Source organism: Sarcophilus harrisii, chromosome 2, assembly GCF_902635505.1.
Source record: "Sarcophilus harrisii chromosome 2, mSarHar1.11, whole genome shotgun sequence".
Lineage (NCBI taxonomy): Eukaryota > Metazoa > Chordata > Mammalia > Dasyuromorphia > Dasyuridae > Sarcophilus > Sarcophilus harrisii.
The window spans coordinates 102018162-102039555 of record NC_045427.1 but is presented as its reverse complement, the minus strand read 5'-3'; the positions used below and the strand labels follow the sequence as shown (position 1 = coordinate 102039555).

The 21394-nt window shown below is 34.7% G+C and overlaps 1 long non-coding RNA gene across 1 annotated transcript in view; it reads right to left on the bottom strand.

Annotated features, from left to right (window-relative positions):
• Positions 1 to 5235, bottom strand: part of LOC116421374 — a 128160-nt gene extending 122925 nt beyond the window's left edge. Inside the window, exon 1 of the long non-coding RNA XR_004231714.1 lies at positions 4253 to 5235. This is a non-coding gene — a long non-coding RNA (uncharacterized LOC116421374). The remainder of the gene's footprint in view (positions 1 to 4252) is intronic.
• Between the last annotated feature and the right edge of the window lie 16159 nt (positions 5236 to 21394).

Genomic DNA, 21394 nt, shown 5'->3' with positions numbered 1-21394 from the left:
ATTTGTATGTAGGACCCCAGATAGTGGAAGAACTCTGGGAAAGGTATACTTGAAGCAAGGATACTTACAGCAGGGTGTTTACTCAGTGTGACTGAGGAGATAATGATTCTCTAGTTCACATATACTTAGTGTGATATGATGATGTAATGGTTCTACAGTTGGCACATGCTCAGTGCGCTGTAGTGATGTAATTGTACTGAGATATTTAAGGACTGAGGGGATTGGAGACAGAGCTCCAGCTCAATCTCAGACTCCAGACTCCAGACTCCATCCTTGACCGTCCTCTTGGTGGCTCTTCTGCCTTCATCACTTCACCTAAGACTAAGGCCTGTCCAGAGATCCTACAGAAAGCTAATCTGGACACTACATTTGTACCTTTCTTCTTGTTGTTGCTTGAATGCTTGTTTTTTTCTCATGTTTTTTTTTTCCTTCCCCTTTGATCTGATTTTTCTTGTGCAGTATAATGAATATGGAAATATGTTTAGAACTGCACATGTTTAATCTACATTGGATTGCTTGATGTCTTGGGGAGGAGGGAGAGGAGAAAAGAGAGAAACATTTGGAACACAATGTTTTGCAAAGGTGAATATTGAAAACTATCTTTACATGTATTTGGAAAAATGAAATATTGTTAAAAATTTTTTTTAAAAGAAAGGAAGAAGAAATTCCTAGAAGTAAACTTATTGACAGTAACTAGTTAGAAACCAACTGATTGGAACTAACAAAATAGTGAGAAAAAAGACAGAAGTGTCATAAGAAATATCTATCGGAATTTAGAAAAATGATGATTTGATATCAGTGCATTTCAACAGATTTTTAATTACCAATTGAATGCAAAGTACTCTGCTAGATGCTTAGTATACAAAGACAAAAATAAAACCTGGTAGAATCAGGAAGGATTAATTCAAGTAATGCTTAAGCTGTGCTTTGAAGAAGAGTTGCTACTATATAAGGGAAAGGCAAGAAAGTAGCTTTTTAAAGGCATGGGAGAAATAGTTATATACTAAGACAGAGCTGGGAGACAAGAATACAGTTTAACAGAAATGGAAAGTATGTAAAGACAAAAAAATTGAAACAATTTGGAAAAGTAGCTGGTAGCCATATTTTAGAGGTCTTTAAGAAGCTGGAATCCAAGTTGCACAGGCCCTTTAAATGCCAGGATGAGGGTTTTAAATTTTATTCTATAAACTCACTGATAATTTTGGGATAGTCAAACAAGAAGTAACATAGATCTATGTTTTGGGAATTCCGTGAGGGATGGATTAAAGAACAGAAAAAAAAAGGAGACTAACTCAAGATTTTCAGCATAAGAATTACAACTCAAGTAGGCACAGTATGAGGATAAGTGTAATGTCCATATATGAACAGTTGAACTTGAAATGAGAAAGATCTGCTTTGAATTCTGCTTCAGTTACTGAGGGAACTAAATAGATCATTTAAACACTCAGCCTCAGTTTCCTTAACTATGATGTACTGGTGATATCTGTAACACTTACCTCACAAAGGTGTGAGGATCAAATAAGCTAATGTATATAATGCACTTTGCAAACCTTAAAGTACTTTCACAAATGTCAGCTATTATTATACTTGCCTTAAGGGCATCATATATTACAACAGAATAAAATAACTAATATTCATAATCATGACATTGGATCATCAAGAAAAGGCTAATTATATTCAGCATTTGCTGCTTAAGAAGGCAAAGTTGTGTAATACTTTTTAGAAAGATTTCTATGAACATTATTAATCAAAGTTCGGGTGTTCAAAGGGGTTCAATTATTTAGGAAATTCATTTAGTGGTACAGCTGACATGACAATGATGTTAGCTATCTATAAACATGAATACATATTATATATATATACATATATGTCTATGTGGGGGGAGGTAAGAGACACAGAGAGGGTCTAAATTTATATTTTCATTGGTACAGGAAACTTCCAATGAGGAAACACCCTTTATTAACACAGATTGGCACATATCCTGGATTTAGCACTCTCAAGAGTTACCATTCTGATACTTCACAGCCAGTATGTGTCAGTATATTAAAACAGATTTTCTGTACTCTAAGATAGCATTTTGCCATTTATATCACTATCTCTACCTTTATGAATATATTTATTTGTCTGTCTATCTATCTATCTATCTGTCTATTCATCTATCATTTATCTACTTACCTAAAGATATCCATCATCTATCTATAGATCTATCATGTCTAAAATAATAGATATCTATTATCTATCAATCAATCATCTATGTATCTGTATAATTATCATCTATCTATACCATGTTATTTTTGTTTTTATGTGCAGACAACAGATATGCCAATATACATTTAGAGTTATATATATAAAATTACATGTATATAGTTGACATATGCGCTATATACACACATATATATATACACTATTCATACATACAATAGATGCTACATCTATGTATAACTCTACATGTATTTTAGCATATCTGTTATCTATACATGAAAAAAGTAAGATATGATGAGTAGAACTTTAAAGCCAGAGTCAGAAAACTAAGATTCAAATCTTGCCTCAGACATTTGAGATTCTGAGAAAGTTATTACCTTTCTGTCTTAGGTTTTTTCATCTGTACATTGGAGTTAAAATAGCATCTAGCTCTCAGGATTATTATAAGCATCAAATGAATTCATATATATATATATATATATATATATATATTTATACATATATATATATAAAGTACATTATAACACTTTAAATTCTATATTGATGTGAAATATGTATACGTATTTTCTCTATGCATATACATGCAGGGAGCTTTTGATAAAGGTTTAACAACCAGCTCTTTTATCAAAGGTAGATTGGTGGGTAAAGTACATATGACATCCTTTTAGGTATAACCTATACATCATTAACATTTTCTACAACACTTTCTTAGACCTAGACAATCAATGGAACAATAAATCAACTCAGATTTGTGGTGCTTGCTGAATTCCAAGGTGTCAATGATCATCTTGAAAATATAACAATTGGCTCTTGTCAAAGTATTGAGCTGGTTCCAGCATACCTGGTTCCATAAGTCAAATTGTTTCACACAACATCATACCCACTCATTGGATCACAACCAATAAATCAATTTGTCAGTGATGATTTTTACTGTACACATGGAGGATTTCCAATGGATTTGTCACTGAATTTTCAAGAAGTATCAAGAGACATTCAAATCATTTTACTTGAGCAAGAGTAAGAGAGCATACCCATTTCTAGACAGGTTGTTTTCTGATGGGACAGAGTGAAAGACTATGGTCTTCTTTAAACTCTCCTTTGAATACATGTATGGAAATGGAACCATTTAGGAAGCCTGGGGTTCTGGTCTTTGTCTTGTTACTATATAGCCTTAAGGAGTCATTTTTTGCTGCTCTGTGCTTCAATTTCCTCCCTTGGATGACATACATCATTTGACTGTTTGTCTTCACACAATTGCTGTGCCAAATGGATATAAAAGTATTCTACCATATACAGTATCATACACAAAAAATGATGTTCTTCCATTTCAGATTTTTATATATTCTTTGCAGTTTATTAAAGCAGTATAATGGAGACTCTGTGAGACTAGGGTCTTTTAATTTTTGTTCTTGTATCCCCAACCATGAAAACATTTTTTTTAACCTGCAGTGAGCATTAATATGTGTTGAATTGGATTCTCATTTAAATGCCAATACTTTTGGGGGGGGGGAGGCTGCTATTTTCTGCATATTCCATTGATGACCTTAATGCTATTTTATTGTCTTCAGGAGAAATCAGCATCACTTTTGTTTCTAACCCGTTTCCCATTTTTCAAGTACTGATCACAAAAAAAAAAAAAAATTTGAAATTAGACAATCTTCCTTCCATAGGCACCTGAACTTGGAAGTTTCCCTCCCCTCTTCCATAATCAGAAAATATCTATAGACATGTGGGTCTTGCATCTACATCCTAAAATAAGAGACTAGAAATATGAAAGAATAAGTAGGGTACAAATCTCAGGCATATAATTGAGCCTTAAGTTTGAACGGAGATACAAACATCCCAGGGGAAGCAAAAGTGACACAGGAAAAGCAAGCAAATACTAATTGGGGGCCTCGTTTTTTCTCTGCTGACTTGGTGCTAATTTCTTGAACTTCACCCAGACTGTGTGTCCAACAGACCACATGGTGATTGCTAAATTGCTCAGTGACCACAAGCTACATCCATGGGGGAAATAGTCACAAAAATTAACATCCCATTTAATGCTCACCATGCTTCCAAGCCAACACTTTGTGTACCAGAAACTCTGCGAACCAGCTCCAAAACTTTTCAATTCCTGACAAATGCACTGGCTTCTCTCCAAGAACTTAGGCCGCAATCTGTGCTACATGCTGGTGTTTGGTGATGGTGGTGATCATGACGACAGTAGAGGGGAGGAGGAAGTCATGCTTCTTAAGGAGAATAATCTAAAAGATGGCAGTCGTTAGGGACGACTTGAGGCAAAAAGAACACCAAGTGAGAAAACAAATGGCCTGGCCCATGGCTTGAAAAGGAAAACATTTCTCTCAAATAAATAACACACTCAAAAAAAGACTGACTGGTGCAAACAATAAATAGCTGTCTGATCAGGTTACACTTTGGAGAAAAAAAATCCTTCCTATATATTTTACTTTGTAGATTGTGGAAGGAATTAGTGGGCACCTTCTTTAATGAAAAGGGTCTGAAATATTTGATCCTCCAAATTTATACCTTGAGAGGATGATCATGTTCTTGCTGGCTAAAATGGTTTGCTTTTCTCTCTTGTATCTCCAGTTCAGGGCACAGCTTCCTGCACAGAAGATATAAACAATAAATGTTGATTGAAATGAGTTGCTTTGAAAAATGGATAGAGTGATAACACATGTCCAAGTACTATCATCAGTTTAGGAACTCATTAGTTTTCTTTCAACTTTTGTAGTTCTCCTTAAATGTTTAATAATGATGGTGATGATCCAAAAGTATATTGGGGAGGCTGCAATGTGTAGTGAAGAACTTATTGGCTTTAGTCATAAGTTCACAGATTTATAGGGTGAAGTTACTTCAGGGATCATCTAATTCAGTTCCTTCATCTTGTAAATATTGAATAACTCATCCATAGGAGATGAGACTTGAATCTAAGTTCCCTAACTCTAGAACCAGTGTTCTCAATGAAATAGGCAGCTCCTAAGTCTAAGAGTCTGGATTCAAATATTGCCTCTGAAACTAGATATGTGACTATGAATTAGTCACAACTTATCTTGTTTCTTCAATATTAAAATGAGGAAAAAGGAGGATATAAGTAAGGAAAATCAATGGACCAGAATGACCCCTCAAGTTTATTCCAGATCTCAATCTGCTTTTCTGTCCCCCACCCCTAAAATTTGCTCTGATATTAGCTACATTATCCATCTTAGCTATTCCTCTTATTTAGTTTCTCTTTTAACTTCTCTGTTCACCAAGCTATGAATTGATAATGATCTCTTGTCAACAAATTCATTCACTCGGGGTTGCTTTGTGGTTACATAATTCAGTGAATGGAGCACTAGATGGGAATCTAGAAGATGTGAGTTCAAATTTGACTCAAATATGAAGTGGGGAAATCACTTAACTTCTTTCTGCATCAATTCCCCTTCTGTAAAATAAGGAAAACATCATCTGTCTCCCAGAATTGTTTTCAAGATGAGATAACATTTGTAGAGTGCTTTACAAAATTTAAAGCACTATCTTAGTACTATCATCATCATTAAATAGTAGGGTAATGAGTAGGGTCAGCTGAACACAATGATGTTGATTTGACCCAAAGCTTGATTTTCTTTGGATTCAACCAATGGCTTTTGTGTAGTTAGCATTTTTATTTTCAGAGATATAAATATTGAAATTATAATCATGGTGGTAGGGTAGTGGTGATGTTGATTCCTTTTTTATATTTCTTGAGGGTTTAAAAATACATATTAAATAAATATTTACTAAATGCTGGTGACTCAAATTCGAATTGTCATTTATTTTCTGTGTTTAATCTTCGTGAAGTCTATGAAATAAAGAGGATGATGAGACTCTTGATCTCCAGAGTCCTTTCCAACTCTCAAATTCCATGACAATGGATATACCAAACTATCCTTCTTTCTCTCTCTCTCTCTTTTTCTGTATATATATGTGTGTGTGTGTGTGTGTGTGTGTGTGTATACATATCTGTATATATACACATAAACATACACACATGCACACACAGATGCATATGTATTCACAAGACACAATTCAAATATGTGCTACTTGGCCATTTCTTCTCTAGTAAGTCATCATACAAAATTTTTATCATGTGACCTTAGAGTTTCTAACTATTCAAATGTTTAATGTGAAGATACCTTATTAGGAAAAGCATTTATTAAGCAATTATTCTATGCCAATAATATACTAATCACTGAAGACAGAAATATGAAAGTGGCCGCAAGGAGCTTATATTTCAAGCATTTAAGACAATATTTATAGGAGAGTTTTAGAATGAGAGAAAACCATTTTGGCCTAGGCAATTCCATAGATTAATAATGATCAATATGTAAAATCATTGACATATAAAATCTCTTCCAGGGTAAAATGATATTGATGATTTGATTAACATTTTCAGCAAAAGATGGAAAGGATATAGTGATAGAGCTGTAGGATGAAGAAGATAAAGATGAGGATAGATAGGTCTACAAATTTCAGTATTTTTTATTTACACATAACTAGTTGGATATTGTCTATGCCAGCCCTAAAAAAAATCTCCATTAACTTTACAAACTTTTGGAACTTTAAATGTCTTCTATAACATCACCAATCCAGCAGTCAAGGGAAGAGTGGAAAATGGAGGCTCCCTGAACAAGCATCTATCCATTCTCCAGATGACTGAGTCACCAAAAGCAGGACTTAATAATAGTTCTGTAGGTAGCCCTTTTCAAATCCACATGTGACATTCCAAAATTGTGTAGTGATTACCTACTAGGTGTCATGCCAGCAAAGCATTATATTTAAAGGAGGCACAGAAAAGAAACCTGCTGTTCAGGTAAGCACACCAAAAATACTCTAGATACATAAGATTAGCAACACTCTGAGTGCTATGAATCAGAGCTCCAGATATTATCCTTTAAAAGCACCATAAAAATCAACTGTAAACTCTCAGAACCAGGTATTTTAGACATTACCCAAGCCCTTTTGTTGGAATTATCTTGAGCAATTGATGTATATACAGTTCTCCACTCTGGGAGTCCCAGTAAGGAGCTTCAAAACAACCAGAGGCAGAGGAAGTGATGAGATTTTTTTCTGTAAGAAGCATTAATAGAACCAAATCACAGAGTGAATAGAAAATGAGTGTGCTGCAGGGCTAAATCTGAGGTGGAGTTGGCGCCAGAGCAAGCTGATGTTTGCTCCATTGGCATCTCGATTTGCTGCTTAATTGACTTCCATTTTTAAAGAATTTCTCCACTTCTGACCAAGAGCCACAGGGCTTCATTTGACCAAGTTATTTCTTCTTCCAGATAAGGGCATAGAGGAAACCATCCCCTCATTGTCATGCATATGGGGTAGAAATCAGATTTTTCTTGTGGTTGCCTTTCAGATACTCATTTAGAAAAGAGAACAGTTAAGGACCCTGTGGACAGCACATTCTACAGTGGGAATTAACTCCAAATAAAGTCCAGCTCTGCATGAAAATAGTAATTGATTCCGATTTCCGTGACAACTATTGTGGTTAGGCATTTCCATCACTCAATGGCTGAAAAAAGAAAAAGTCCAGTGCTGACGCAGATTGTTGGTTCAGTCAGGAGAAGGAACAGTGACACTACTTGCCAACAGTTAGCCTACTATTTTTTGAATAGGGCTCCATTAGACAAGATTCCTAGTTACTTGAGAATAGGTAAGAAAAACATTTCTGCTTCCTTACCTTTTATCACTCAATACATTGATCTTTCCATGGCTATAGAATAATATTCAATTATTAAAATTTCCAAAGTCCTGTTGGGAGACTAAAGGATGAGCAAAAACCCATTGATATTTTAACTATCTCAGAGATCAATTTTAGTAATTATCTATTTGGGAATATAGGAGTTCTAAAATAAAAACTTTTTAGTGTGGAAAATATCTTTGTTTAAAGACCGCATACTTTGGTATTTCAATGTAACTGTGATCTTATCAGTGTAGCTTCTTCCACAGTATTGATCAAAACCAATCTATCTCTTTTTATCTTGTGTGATTTCTGTCCATCTCCTACTATAATGACTACATTATGAGATCATTCAACAATCTTGACATCACAGAGATACCAATGAAGAATATTTTTTTTCAGTTTTGGGGTTTTCTTTGTTTGCTTTTAATGAATGAGAAGATAATTAGAATGTCTAGATTATTGATTGGGGTATGTATTTTTTCTTAATGGAAAAATAATAGGAATTTAATAAAAATGAATTTTAGATATTTCTTCATGAAAGGGCATAAAATTATAGTTGAAAAATGAAAGAAATCTGAAAGTCTTTCAATTAAATCTGTTCATTTTATAGATGAGAAAACTGAGACTAAAGGAATCAAATGACTAACTCAAGATCCTGTAGGTACCAAAACATTAAAATGGGAATTTGAACCCCAAATTTCAGAGCCAATGTTCTATATATTCTATTACATGGAGTTGAACTATCTTTTTAAAGCTTCAGTGAGCCAAGAGGCTTTGCACCTTAGAATTCAGAGAGGAACAGTTCAAAGGAGATATCACTTGGTACCAATTGATTGCAACTTTAATTCAGGGGAACCAACTAGACCATGTAATAGAATTTACCTCACAATTGATAATGGATGATGGTAATAGTAAGGAAGGGGTGTTTTGATTTTTAGTGAATAGAAAAGAAAAAAAAAAGGAGCAGCACATGGTATAAACCCATGGGTATGCTGGAGTCAGATCAACCCTGCTCATGAGAGCCCACTGGTAAATTTTCTGGGTGAACAATTATACCATAAAAATTGGCAAATGCTACAAATGACAGCATAACTTGTTGGTTTGTTTATTATTTAGACTTAAGAAAGTAATAGAGATAACTTAAGTTGAACTTAAAAGTGTGTCATGCATATATTTCTAATTTTTTTTTCAGATTGCATAAAAACAAATATCCATCATATGTTATCATTTTGTTTGTTTGTTTTATTTTTTCCTAAGGCAATTGGGGTTAAGTAACTTGCCCAAGGTCACACAGCTAGGAAAATATTAAGTGTCTGAGGTCAGATTTGAACTCAGGTCCTCTTGACTTCAGAGTTGGTACCCTATCCACTGCACCACCTAGCTGTCCCAACATGTTATCTTTTCATATGTCATCCAGTGTTCAAATTAATTGTATTTTGTTTTCCTCTCTATTCAGCTCCTTTGAGATTAGAGTCTAAATAGAAGGAAAACTCTACAGACATGGTAAGACTTTCCAAATATGCTTATTTCTGAATGTGTTAATTACATGAAGTTCTGAAATATTTACAGAATTACTTGAATGAGAGTCATAGCCTCAGAAGAGATCAGTCCAACAATTTACATAGAGAAAAGCAAGTGGATGAAATTTTTAAAATACTTTTCAGTTTATGAAGTGAAATCAGATAGGCCACCAATCCAACTAATTAATCAATGCTACATCATGAAACAGAGGTACTTCAAATAGAAAATGAGGTTAGTCTATAACTGAATAGGAGATAAGGCTGAATTGTACTCAGGAAACTGCACAGTACTCTCAGGATCTTAAATATAGTTCTGGGTACTAAGAAATAAAATATAGAGCAACTTCCTTTAAGAGATTTACAATCTAAATTCATGATCTAGAATGACATGTCTATTCTAAAGAGTTTGAAGAACTAATACCATTTACCAGTAGCTTCATTTTTTGTTCAAAGACTTCCTTGTTTTTAAAAAAAATTTTTTTCTTTAGATCAGATCTATAATTTCATTGACATATAGAATTCCCAGTGAAGAAAGCTCTACTAGTACAGGTCACCACCTGCTCTGTAATGTATATTCTCTGAGAACTGTGTGGACATTGCAAGTTTCAGTAATTTCCCTTTGATCATACAGCAAGGATGGATCAGACACAAGACTTAAACCTTACTTTTCCTAATTTTGAGATCCATTTTCTAGTCATTCGGCTATACTGTCTCCCAGATATCCTTCTAAAAAGTACTGGAATGTTACCTGACACAATTGGTTTACTATGTAATTAAAAATAAAAAAATTATCATAAAAATATATTATTTTTCTCAGGAAAAAATACTACTTATAAAGAAGGAAATTTAAAGCAAATAGGAGGTCTTTAAAACATCATTTTATTTAGTAATTCTTTGAGAAAATTAATGATCAGAGCTAGTAGATATGTTAACACTTTTTTTGACACTTTCCCATACAAGCTCAGAGAATGTGTGCTGTCAAAACTGTATATTAACCACAAGAGCATTCTGTGAGAAATAATTCTCTGAATGTGTCTGTTTAGAGAAAAGCATGCCCGTCCAGTGTCTAGAGAATCTGAGTATTATCTGATATGTGATGGCCATTCTTGGCAATTTTGTTCCAGGCTTCTTCCAAAGGGAAGACATTGAATAAGAGTTGGGTGCTGGGATAGGAGGGAATAGACTGCAGGTAGTGGAGGTGGAGATTAATTATCAAATGCTAGAATTCTGCAATCTCTATTGAGGCCAACCAAATACTTGTTTCATATTATATAATGAAACACTTAAAAAAAAGAATCAATCAATCAGCATTTATTAAACACCTATTGTGTACTAAGCAATAGACAAAAACACAACAATGACAATTCTTGCCCTTAGGAAAATGACATTAGAGGTAACAATCATATAAGTAAATTCAAAATGTATATGAGATAAATGTAATGGGAGAAGAGACTAGTAGAAGATAGATGGTACAGTGGATGGAATTCTGAAATAGGCATATGGGAAAACCCAAATTCAAATAAGGCCTCACATAACAATAATACTAACTAGTTTGTGATCCTGGCTAAATCTTGAGATCAGTGAAGTACAAAAACCTGTGCAAAGAAAAAAAATTAGATTAAAAAGGTATACACAAAGAAGCAGAACTCCTTTTCCTAAAAAAGTAGCAGGTAGGACTATCTGCAATAAAATCTAGAAAGGTAGATTGGAAAAATTTGGTTCTGATTTAGTTCCAATAAAAAAGAGTTTTAAATATTGAGCCAAAGAGTTTCTATTTAGCAGCTTTGGAGAAATTAAAATAGAGAAGCAAAAGGCTTGAGCAAGGAGATCAATATGCATGTTAACGCAAGAGTCGAGGCAAGTGGTGATGAGGAGGAACTAGAATGAAGCTAATGTTAGTAGAGAGAAGGGGGGAAGATAGAGTGGGATACTGTGGATATGGAATCAATAACACTGGGAAGCTGATGCTCTGAAGAAGGGGGGAATAGTAAAAGATCAAGGACAAATCCAGGGTCATAAACCTAGGTAAAGTATAAGTTTGGTGGTGCCCTTGACTGAAAGAAGGAAGGTACAAAAAAGGGCATCTTTCCCACCTCTACTTCTATATGTCATACCATATTTTACTGAAATATTCATTGCTTTCGTCTGGGGATAAAGGAGCATAAACTGTGCTTGAGGTAAATAGAGTTAGAGACATAGGATCAGTCTAATAACGACCAGGTTCTGGCCCACATAAGAATTTCTCTAAACACTGGCTTTTTAAGAGTACATTTATAGATTGGGTCAGAGGTATCAAACATGTGTTTTGTCAAAGGCAGACAGCCTACAGCAATGCCAACTATGGGCCTGAACACATTAAAATGTAATTGGAAAATATTAAACAAAATAAATAAAAATACAATAAGACATAAATAATATCCCTGGGGCATGTAAGTGGTGCACCAGATAGAGCAGACCTAAGTTCATCTTTATGAGTTCAAATTGGCTTTAGACACTTACTCTCTGTGTGATCCTGGACAAGTCACTTAATCCTATTTGCCTCAGTTTCCTCAACTCTAAAATGAGCCAGAAAAGGAAATGGCAAATCATTCTAATATCTTTGCCAAGAAAATGATAAATGGCTTCACAAAGAATTGGACACCACTGAAAACAATTGAAATAGAAAATGTTAATATGTAGTTTTCATAAATCGCTATGTAATTCACAGGCATCCTTACATTTTGGTGGCCCCTGTTTGGGGGTTTGATACTTTGGGACTAAGTCGTATGCCTAGGTGCCATAATAACTTTTCCTGACATCAAAAATGGATGGTTATCACCATTTTACTAATCCTTGCTGGGAAATTCTAGTAAGTGAAAGTGAAATAGGTCAAAAGCACAAATGCCAAACCACAAGATACTTTAAATCAGATTATCTCACACTTTAGCTGAAACCTATATGACAAAGTCTCACTCAAACTGCACCAAAGAAAGACCTCCATGAGACCCAGTGTATTTTTCATTTGGTCTCCTTAGGATAATCTAAACTCATTTCCAATGTCAACTCCATGTGAGATCAATCTAAAGAAGAACAATACTTGGAACGAATCATTCAATGAGTGAATGGGGCGGGGGGCGGGGGATGGGGGGGAGGAACATCCAGAGACAGTCCAGGTACCCCAAAACATCAATGACAAATAATCATGGGTAAAACAGGAATACCACTTTCCATCTAGAAGCTTACATTTCAATGTAGACTCTAACTGGAAACTGAGTTGATGCCCATCAATTGAAGAATGGATGAATGTTATAGTATATGAATGTTATGCAATATTATTGTTCTATAAGAAATGATCAGCAGGATGATATTAGAGAGGTCTGGAGAGATTTACATGAAATAAAGAGAACCAGGAGATCATTGTACACAGCAACAGCAAGATTATATGATGATCAGTTCTGATGGACATGGCTCTTTTCAAACAATGAGATGATTCAGGCCAGTTCCAATGGTCTTGTGATGAAGAGAGTCATCTGCACCTAGAGACAGAACAGTGGGTACTGAGTGTGGATCACAACATAGTATTTTCACCTTTTTTGTTATTTACTTGCATTTTGTTTTCTTTCTCATTTTTTTCTTTTTGATCTAATTTTTCTTGTGTAGTATGACAATTGTAGAAATATGTATAAAGAATTGCATGTTTAACATATATTGGATTACTTGCCATCTAGGGGAGGGGGTGGGAGAGAAGGGAGAGAAAAAAATTGGAACACAAGGTTTTGCAATGGTGAATGTTGAAAATTATCTATGTATGTGTTTTGAAAATTAAAAGCTTTAATAAAAAAAAAGGTAGATTCCCCCAATTATTAGTCAAAATATAAGAAGACAAGATATCTTAAGGGTAGGAAGTAGGGAAAGGCTGACATTAGGTTTTTGTTTGTTTGTTTTAAGTTTTCACATGTTCAGAGTTTAACAAAGTTCCTGTTGCAAAGCAGACACTTCATGAATATTTGTCAACTGACTGATTTATCATTGGGTGGATCTAAAAGGCATCTAGGAAGGTCTCCCCTTCTGCCAGTGGAGCTTATTCAAATAAGGAAGAATCCCTGTCTCTGTCCACCAAATGGTTCGTATTTTGTTAACAAAAATTATCACTGATAATTGTTATCAATTATTAGAAGAATTTGATAAAACACATGAACTGATGAAGATAAGCATAAGAAATTCAGGAAGAATTACAGTACTATTGATGACCTATGAGAGGAAACTTCCAAACTAAACCTCATATTGGAGCCAAAGAGCATCAGAGTAATGGCAACAACACTTTTGCCCCACCCTGTTCCCTTCTCCCATCTCCAAACTCTTTTTTGAAAGTATCCTAGCCTACAGATGAGAAGAGTTCCCATGTCTTTAATCCCCAGAGTGCCAAAGTCTCAAACCCTCTTTGCAGTGTCACCATGCTTTACAAAAAAAACAATGTCTTTGCTGTATTGCTTCAGACCCGATTGAGGCTTTGGGAATGGAATGGTCTATATTGTGGTATGTCTATTGTATTGTGCAATTCAATGGGCATTTCATTTCAAGGGAAAAAATAACCAAACTAGTTATAGTCAGTCTGGACAAGCTCCCATGCTATGAAACAGCAGGCTGCATTAAAATTACAATTATATTGTTTTGCCATGTCAGAAGCAAAGGTTAAAATCGTATCTCGGCTGGACATTGTTTCTCTAATATTGGCCCTCTGCAAAGCTGCAGTGTGGATGAGCCCAGAAATGATGTGAAATATTTCTAATACAAATTTTATTTTTATGTGAAACTATTCAAATGCCGCTGTACAACATGAACTACCTGAACCAAATCAAATCCTCAGGTCAATTCCTTCTTCCGAGTGTTCCTTAGATAACAAAGTCTTGTTCTGCGAATCTGTTCAATATATTAAAGTTGATTCACTCGGACAGTGTGTAAGATATAATACATTAATCTGGGCCATTTCAATTTCTGAGGCTGGGACTATAAAACTGGTGTGCTGCATATCTAATTTTTTTTGAATACCTGATTTATGCATCCCTCTGATGCCGAGTGTCGATGGTATGGTGGATGCGGCTGCTACATTAGCAACCGGCTGCATCAGCACTCGAATCTTATCTTGTTAAATCAGACAAATGTAGCTCAATGAAAAGGAAGGAATAAATGCCTGGGATGGTTGAAAGGAGTGAATTTTAATCCTGTTTGTTAGGGGACTTTCATGGTGTGGGCTGGGTGACTGAGGTAGGGGGGTTCCCCTAAGACTTAGGGTACTATGATTTATATGTCTATGGCATGTATGTTTTATACATAGGGACATATAGATGCATACAGTACATATGAAAATATTCCCCCTATGCAAATAGGCAAACATTTTCCTATGCAGATACAAGACAGAGAGACGTATATTCTATATTTTACAGAAGCTGTAAAAATCTGTATAACAGAGACAATTTGTAAAGCTGGGTCCCCTTTTTAATATTTCCATTACAAATATAAAAACTGTTCCTTTGTGCATAATTCTCTATATTTTTTCATCAAAAAGAAGTTACCATGAAAACTAAATACTCAGGAATGGAATAGCTTATCAAAATCATTATAAATGTGATGCTTTCAGTAACTTTTGTGGAGCACTGAATACTGTTGCCGTTCTATAGACAGACAATATTAATTCTCATAGAAAGGAAATGTCCCTGTGTTTGCACAATCAACAAGACCTTTAGAAATCAGCTTTGTGCCATACAAGAAAAAGTTTCATCAGTGCATTTGGCACAAACGACCAAGGCATTTCTAATAAATGAAAGACATTGCAGGGATGAATTCTTCAGGAGGACCCCGCACCATTGAACTTTAATTTAGATGCCCTCTATTATATATCTTTGTAGCTCAGCTTCAGAAATCAAAAGTCAATCTAAACCTTTGTTTATTTGCCCAAGGTATGTTTGGAAGGTATGGATACTTCTCAAGATAGTTATATATTAAAAATATTAAATTATTGTGCATTAAAAACCTTTATCAGAAACTTGAACAACTACAGCAGAGAACAAATTTGAGCTGAAATTAGCTTAACTGGCTGAGAGACCAACTCACCAGATCAGTGATGCTTTTAAAATGTTATTTCTACATAGATCAGGTGTGTTTTCATTGGTTGTGTTCCTTCCTTAGTGCTTAATTATTGGAGGGAGGGGATTTAATAAACAATAGATATCTTCCTAATGTCCCTCCTTCTCTTCTATGTGCATATTGAAATTCCAAGGTCATGGTCCTGTTAACATCATAATCAGTTACTATGGGAAGAGCTGTGACATGACAAATTGAGAATTATGGTTGATTAATACATGTAAGCAAGTGAATGGCTGAATTTCTTGAACACATGTTCCCAACATAGGATTACAGAATTTTTAAAAACTAAACCTCTGTTACGGAGTTTCACCTGAAAATTTTACAAATAAGGATTCTGAGATCTAGAATGTCTAAGTGGCTTCATCAAGGACACATGGCATATTGAAGACAATTATGTCAAGAAATTAAGGATTAGTTTCTCTTCTACTATACTAAGCAATTATAGCCAGAAAAAAAGGAACAAGAATCAGCACCCACTTAACTCCAAATATTCAATCCCCAGTTTCCTCCTTATAACCACCAACATGGCACCAAATCTTTGTCAAAATACCTTCTGAGATTCTATATACCATGTATATTCTACTAATGGTTAACTTGAAGAGATCAAGTTTTCCATGAACAAACACTTTAAAAAATGAATTCTGAAAAGTAGGTGATATCTGATTTTCCCCTCATGAAACAAAAGACAGTCTTTATATTTATGGAACATGAGTAATTTAGGGAGATAAATTCAAATAAACTAAATTCTTTTCTTTTGGAGTACATAAGGTGTGTTAAGTAGGATGCTCAAAGCAGAGATGACAAATAGATCCAATTGGATCCTACCATCCAGGATTTACTGTGATACATAGTCCAAAATGAACACAGTCAAATGATGAAAATCATAACATAGAAGAGACATATGCTCCTGTTCAGAACCAAGTGCCAAACAGCCTCTCATGTGCAGTGAACATTTTATGAAGTGTGCAAACTAAATGGAAAAAATGACTTTGGGGCTAGAAAACAAAGGGAAAACAGCCTCCAAGCCAGGAAGTCAACACATTTCTCACTGAGGGGAAGTTCCCATGTCCCATATTAGAAATGAAAAGAAGGTTCTAAGACTGCAATTTCAAAAGATCAGCCAGTGAACAATGACTAAGATATCATAAGTTCTCAATTAGCCAGTGAGTTTGGAGTAAAATGAAGTGAATGTCAGTGAAGACTACCTCAGATATATTCCATGGTTAAAAGAGAGGCTTCTGTCTTTCAGGGTACCCCCAGTAGTCCCAAAAATATTTTCTTCCATACAGAAAATCTTTATAGGGGAGAAGAGGAAATATAATAAAATAGATAAATAATAGGAAAATTGAAATGAGTGGAGTGTCAAATTGGCCTAATTGTGTTGATTACCATAATGAAAAGAGATATGTGAGACTTGCATAGAGACTTAAAGAATTTTTTTTTTTTTTTTGGTATATGTGTGATGCTGTGGATGTATTCAGGGCAAATAAATTGAGATCCAGGCCTCAATAGATGCTTGAATTTATGTCAAAGTGGCTCCATTACATATGTGTCCCTCAGGGTCAGACTACATTAGCTGACTCCTTCATTCCATACATGATGAACTAAAGAGTCAGCGGAGTGTATTCCAAAAATGCCTCGATAAAACATATTTTTAGTGTTCATAAGAACTTGTGCTCAGTTTAAATGTATTTTGTATGTGTCTATGATGGGGGTGGGGGTGGGATGGGGGATAAAACATGAAATGTCTTTAAGGTCACAGAACACTGACCTCATTGGTGGGGCTAATTTGATTGCACCAGAACAATAGCACTGTACTCTTCTGCCAGCCAAGTGCATGCTAATTATACGATTTGCCCTTGATAAGACCTTGGTGGGTCATTCAGCAGTTGTGATCTGTCACTGACTTCTAATCATGTATTATCGTCTGGGTGAGTCAGAATGGGACCCTAAGCTTTCTGTCTTTACAGCAATGTGGCACTCTAATTACCTTATGCCAAGTGGATATGCAGCGACTGAATTAAGTGATCACTGTGATTGCCTTCAAAATCTTCTCTTTATCCTTCGTGTTGCTTCTCTGCAATTTACATTTTAAGATGCTGAGAAGCTTTTGGTGTGACTGAAAATGCCACTCTAAAAAATAATGATTTTTTAATTTAAACAGCATAATATTAAATTTAAGTCACACCAATTTCTCATGTTATTTTGCATGGTTCTAAACAACAGACTGCAATAAGACCTTTTTGGGGAACTTGTTGAAATTTATAACAGCAAGACCTTACCTTTATTCACATATAATATACACTGGAGGAAGGGAAGGATGAGGGAAGTAAATTTTAAGTGTCTAAAGTTTTTACTTAAATAATAATTTAATGAATAGAAATTAATTAAAAATTCTTTATTGTGCATTTATAGAATGCTTAACAATATACTCTTTGATATAACCAATGCTACAAAGACAAAACTGAAAGGCTTGAAAAAACCCTGCCACCAAATGTTAATTAACCATGGTAAAAAGGAATTGACCCTATAAGTATTTTAAATTCAATAGCAGATTTCTGACATATTGGTAACTTGTTCTGTGACAGTTTGAGGAATCTGTGTGCTACTAATTATGATAATGCTGCTTACATTATTTTACTCAATACTTTAAAAATTCGTTAGAACTATGTTGTAATTCTCTATTGTTGCATAGCAACTCTCAAAAACTACAAAGCAATCTGTTATGCTAAACCAGTGGTATCAACATCTGTATTTACCTAAAGAATGATCTAATGTCTATTGCAAAGAAAATGTAGTGAGACATTTATAAAATGGGAGGAGACATTGATTTGAATGATCCTTGAAAATATAAACTTTGAAGTGCTCCTTGAAAGTCATTATAAAACAGACCCCCCCCCAAACAACAACAACAACAACACCAATAATACAGTGTAGAAGTTCCTGTGCCACTAACAGGAAAAAGAAAGGGATTTTCAAAGCTTTTCTGCCTTGGGTGTCAACACAGCAGCAGAATTCTTTTATACTCGCTGTAAAATCAAACCCAAAAAGGACAATTGAGGGAAAAATTGCAAGCCTCATTTTCATCGAATCACATGATGTGTAGGAACATTATTTGTTGAAACCTTGGTTTGCTGATTTGAGAAAGGGGGGGGGGAGAGGGGAAAAGACAGACAGACAGAAAGGGAGAGGTGGAGAAAGAGGAAGACAAAAAGAGAAGGAAAAAGAAAGAAATAGAAGAGAAAGAAAAAAGAGGGAGAGAGAAAAAAGAGGGGAGGAAGAAAAGAGAGAGAAGACAGATAAACAGAAAGAGAAGACATAAACAGAAAGAAATAGAGAAGACAGATAAACAGAAAGAAAGAGAGGACAGATAAATAGAAAGAAAAAAAGAAGAGAGAGAGAGAGAAAGAGAGAGAGAGAGAGAAAGAGAGAGAGAGAGAGAGAGAGAGAGAGAGAGAGAGAGAGAGTGAGTGCTGCATTCCCTGGGTGGCAAAACAAAAGAGCCCAAGGAAAAAAAAAACCCTGCAGAAAGTTGACACAGTCAAGAATAATGGCTAAATCTATCAAGTTTGATCAGGTCTACTATAATGAAGTGGAGCTTCATATTCCAAGCAGGGACAATGAAGACAGAAGTCAGGCTCTAGAAATGTGCTGCTCACTTTGTGCTTGGAATATGCAGCAACCAGCAGGGAGCCACCAGATAATTACACAGTATTTGTGTGGTTCCAGGAAGCTTCCTGCGCAGGTTGAATGCCCGCGCTATATTAAAAGGCAGCACAGTGAAATGTTTTTAATGAATATTTTTGTCAGAGAAAGAAAAGGCATTTGAATGATTTTTGTGTGTGTATGTGTGTGCGTGTGTGTGTGCATGGTGTGTGTGTGTTCAAGCACATAGGGAACCAAAGGTGGAATATTACTGTCAAAATACAGGTACTTTTATTTATTTTTATTCTATTATTTATAGTTTCAAGAGTCTGACGTCCTTTCAATAATACAAATCACAACATTAGGTTAATGTTAGTTAGGGCTAATTGCACTTACAATCTTTTAACTAATGTTTGCTGCTAATATCTTTCAATGAAATAGTATAGCAAACTCTGGCTTCTAACTATTTTTTTAAAAAAATTTCCAATAGTAACTAAAATGTTTAGACATATTGAATCAGGAAATCCAAAGAAGAAGTAACACAGATGTTGATACTTACTATTCAGTAGCCTTTGGCAGTGAGAGATCTAAAACATAAGAATACATTATTTCAGCACTCTTTAATTCTCACCTAACAGATGTGAATAATCCACTGAATTTTAAATCCAGACACCTTATTCAAAATTGTCCCTTTAAGTTTGTTTTGCTGTGTGAGTTACAAACTAGATTTACTTAGGGAGCTTATTTGAAATATTTTAAAGTATACATGTACTCATATAATACCCTCTCTGTTTTTTTTTTTTATATTTTGCTCAAGTGATAGAGAAAATCTCCATCTTTAAAGTGTTGTTCTTCTTTCTTTCCCCCCTCTTCACCCCTCCCTCCCAAGTCCTATATCTAAAGAATAGAGCCTGTTCTTTGACTTAGGGATTTCTGAGTTAAATAACTTCAGTATTTCGGACTATTTGGAAAGCAATTATGCCTTGTGGAATGTTTCTTAAATGGTGCTATAATCATAGCAAATGTTTATCAATGCATGTTGGATTCAGATTGGATTGGATTCCATTTCAGCTTGTTTAAGAACCCATATGACTCAGAGAAAAAATAATTATATTCACAAAGGGTAGATAGTACTCTACAAGTTCAAGGATCAGAAGATATCCCAGAACCTTTCTAATAGTAAGTTTTAATAAGGCAAAATGGATCTTGACTTTTTAGGAAATTTAATGAGAAGTTAAAAATTGTCTAGGCAAATGACTAAGTACAGCATAGAAAGAAGGATTTTCTGTTTAAACAATGGATCCATTTTAATATATTCTAACCTTTCTTCTTAAAAAAAATTCATTTCAAAAAGATTTTTGAACCAGATTTGCTACTCACTGTAGTATGGAGAAAAGTATGAAACTAGTCCAAAAGAAAACCATTGCATTCAACAGGAGAAATAAACAACTGTGCCTGATCACTGGCGGTGGGGGTAGGGGTGGGGGTGGAAAGGGTGGTGGAGCAGCAACTGTTCCAGAGTCTCAAGGATTGTTTTCAAGGCTCATCTTATTGAAATGTTCTTCTTTGTAAGAAGTATTATTAACAGTAATGAAAATTGAAATGGAATTTAAATTTAAATAGAACCTGTTTCCTTTTATTGTTGGGAAAATATTCTTCCTTATCATCTAATAAATAGATTCCAAATGGGTTCAGGTAAAGCCCTAAAAAAAAAAAAAAGATTTCATTAGACATATGTGACTATGCATTTTTCTCAGTATATATATATATATATATATATATTTTATCAATGATCATTGCCTTGACTACTGTCCCAGCTCCCCAAATCAGTCAGTCTGCAGTGTCTATTATGTAATAAACACAATGGTCAGATATGTTTTCTTCTTCTGAATTCTTGCTGCCTGCCCCTAGAAACCTAACTATTATCCAAATTCTGCTGAAGTTATAAATGATATGAGATGCTTTTAAAAAAATAATTATCCCTTCTTTATCTTTAACAAAATGAGAATAAAAAGGAACCAAAAAAGATGTTCTTATGTTAACTTTTAAAAAATGCTGATGGTCAGAGAACAGGATTGCATTTTAATAGTACTGTAATAAGGAGACAACTAACACTAAATAAATAAAAATTAATTTAATCAATTTTCTTTGAATTTCTGTATCTCTCTTGGTGCAATGAACAGCCTTC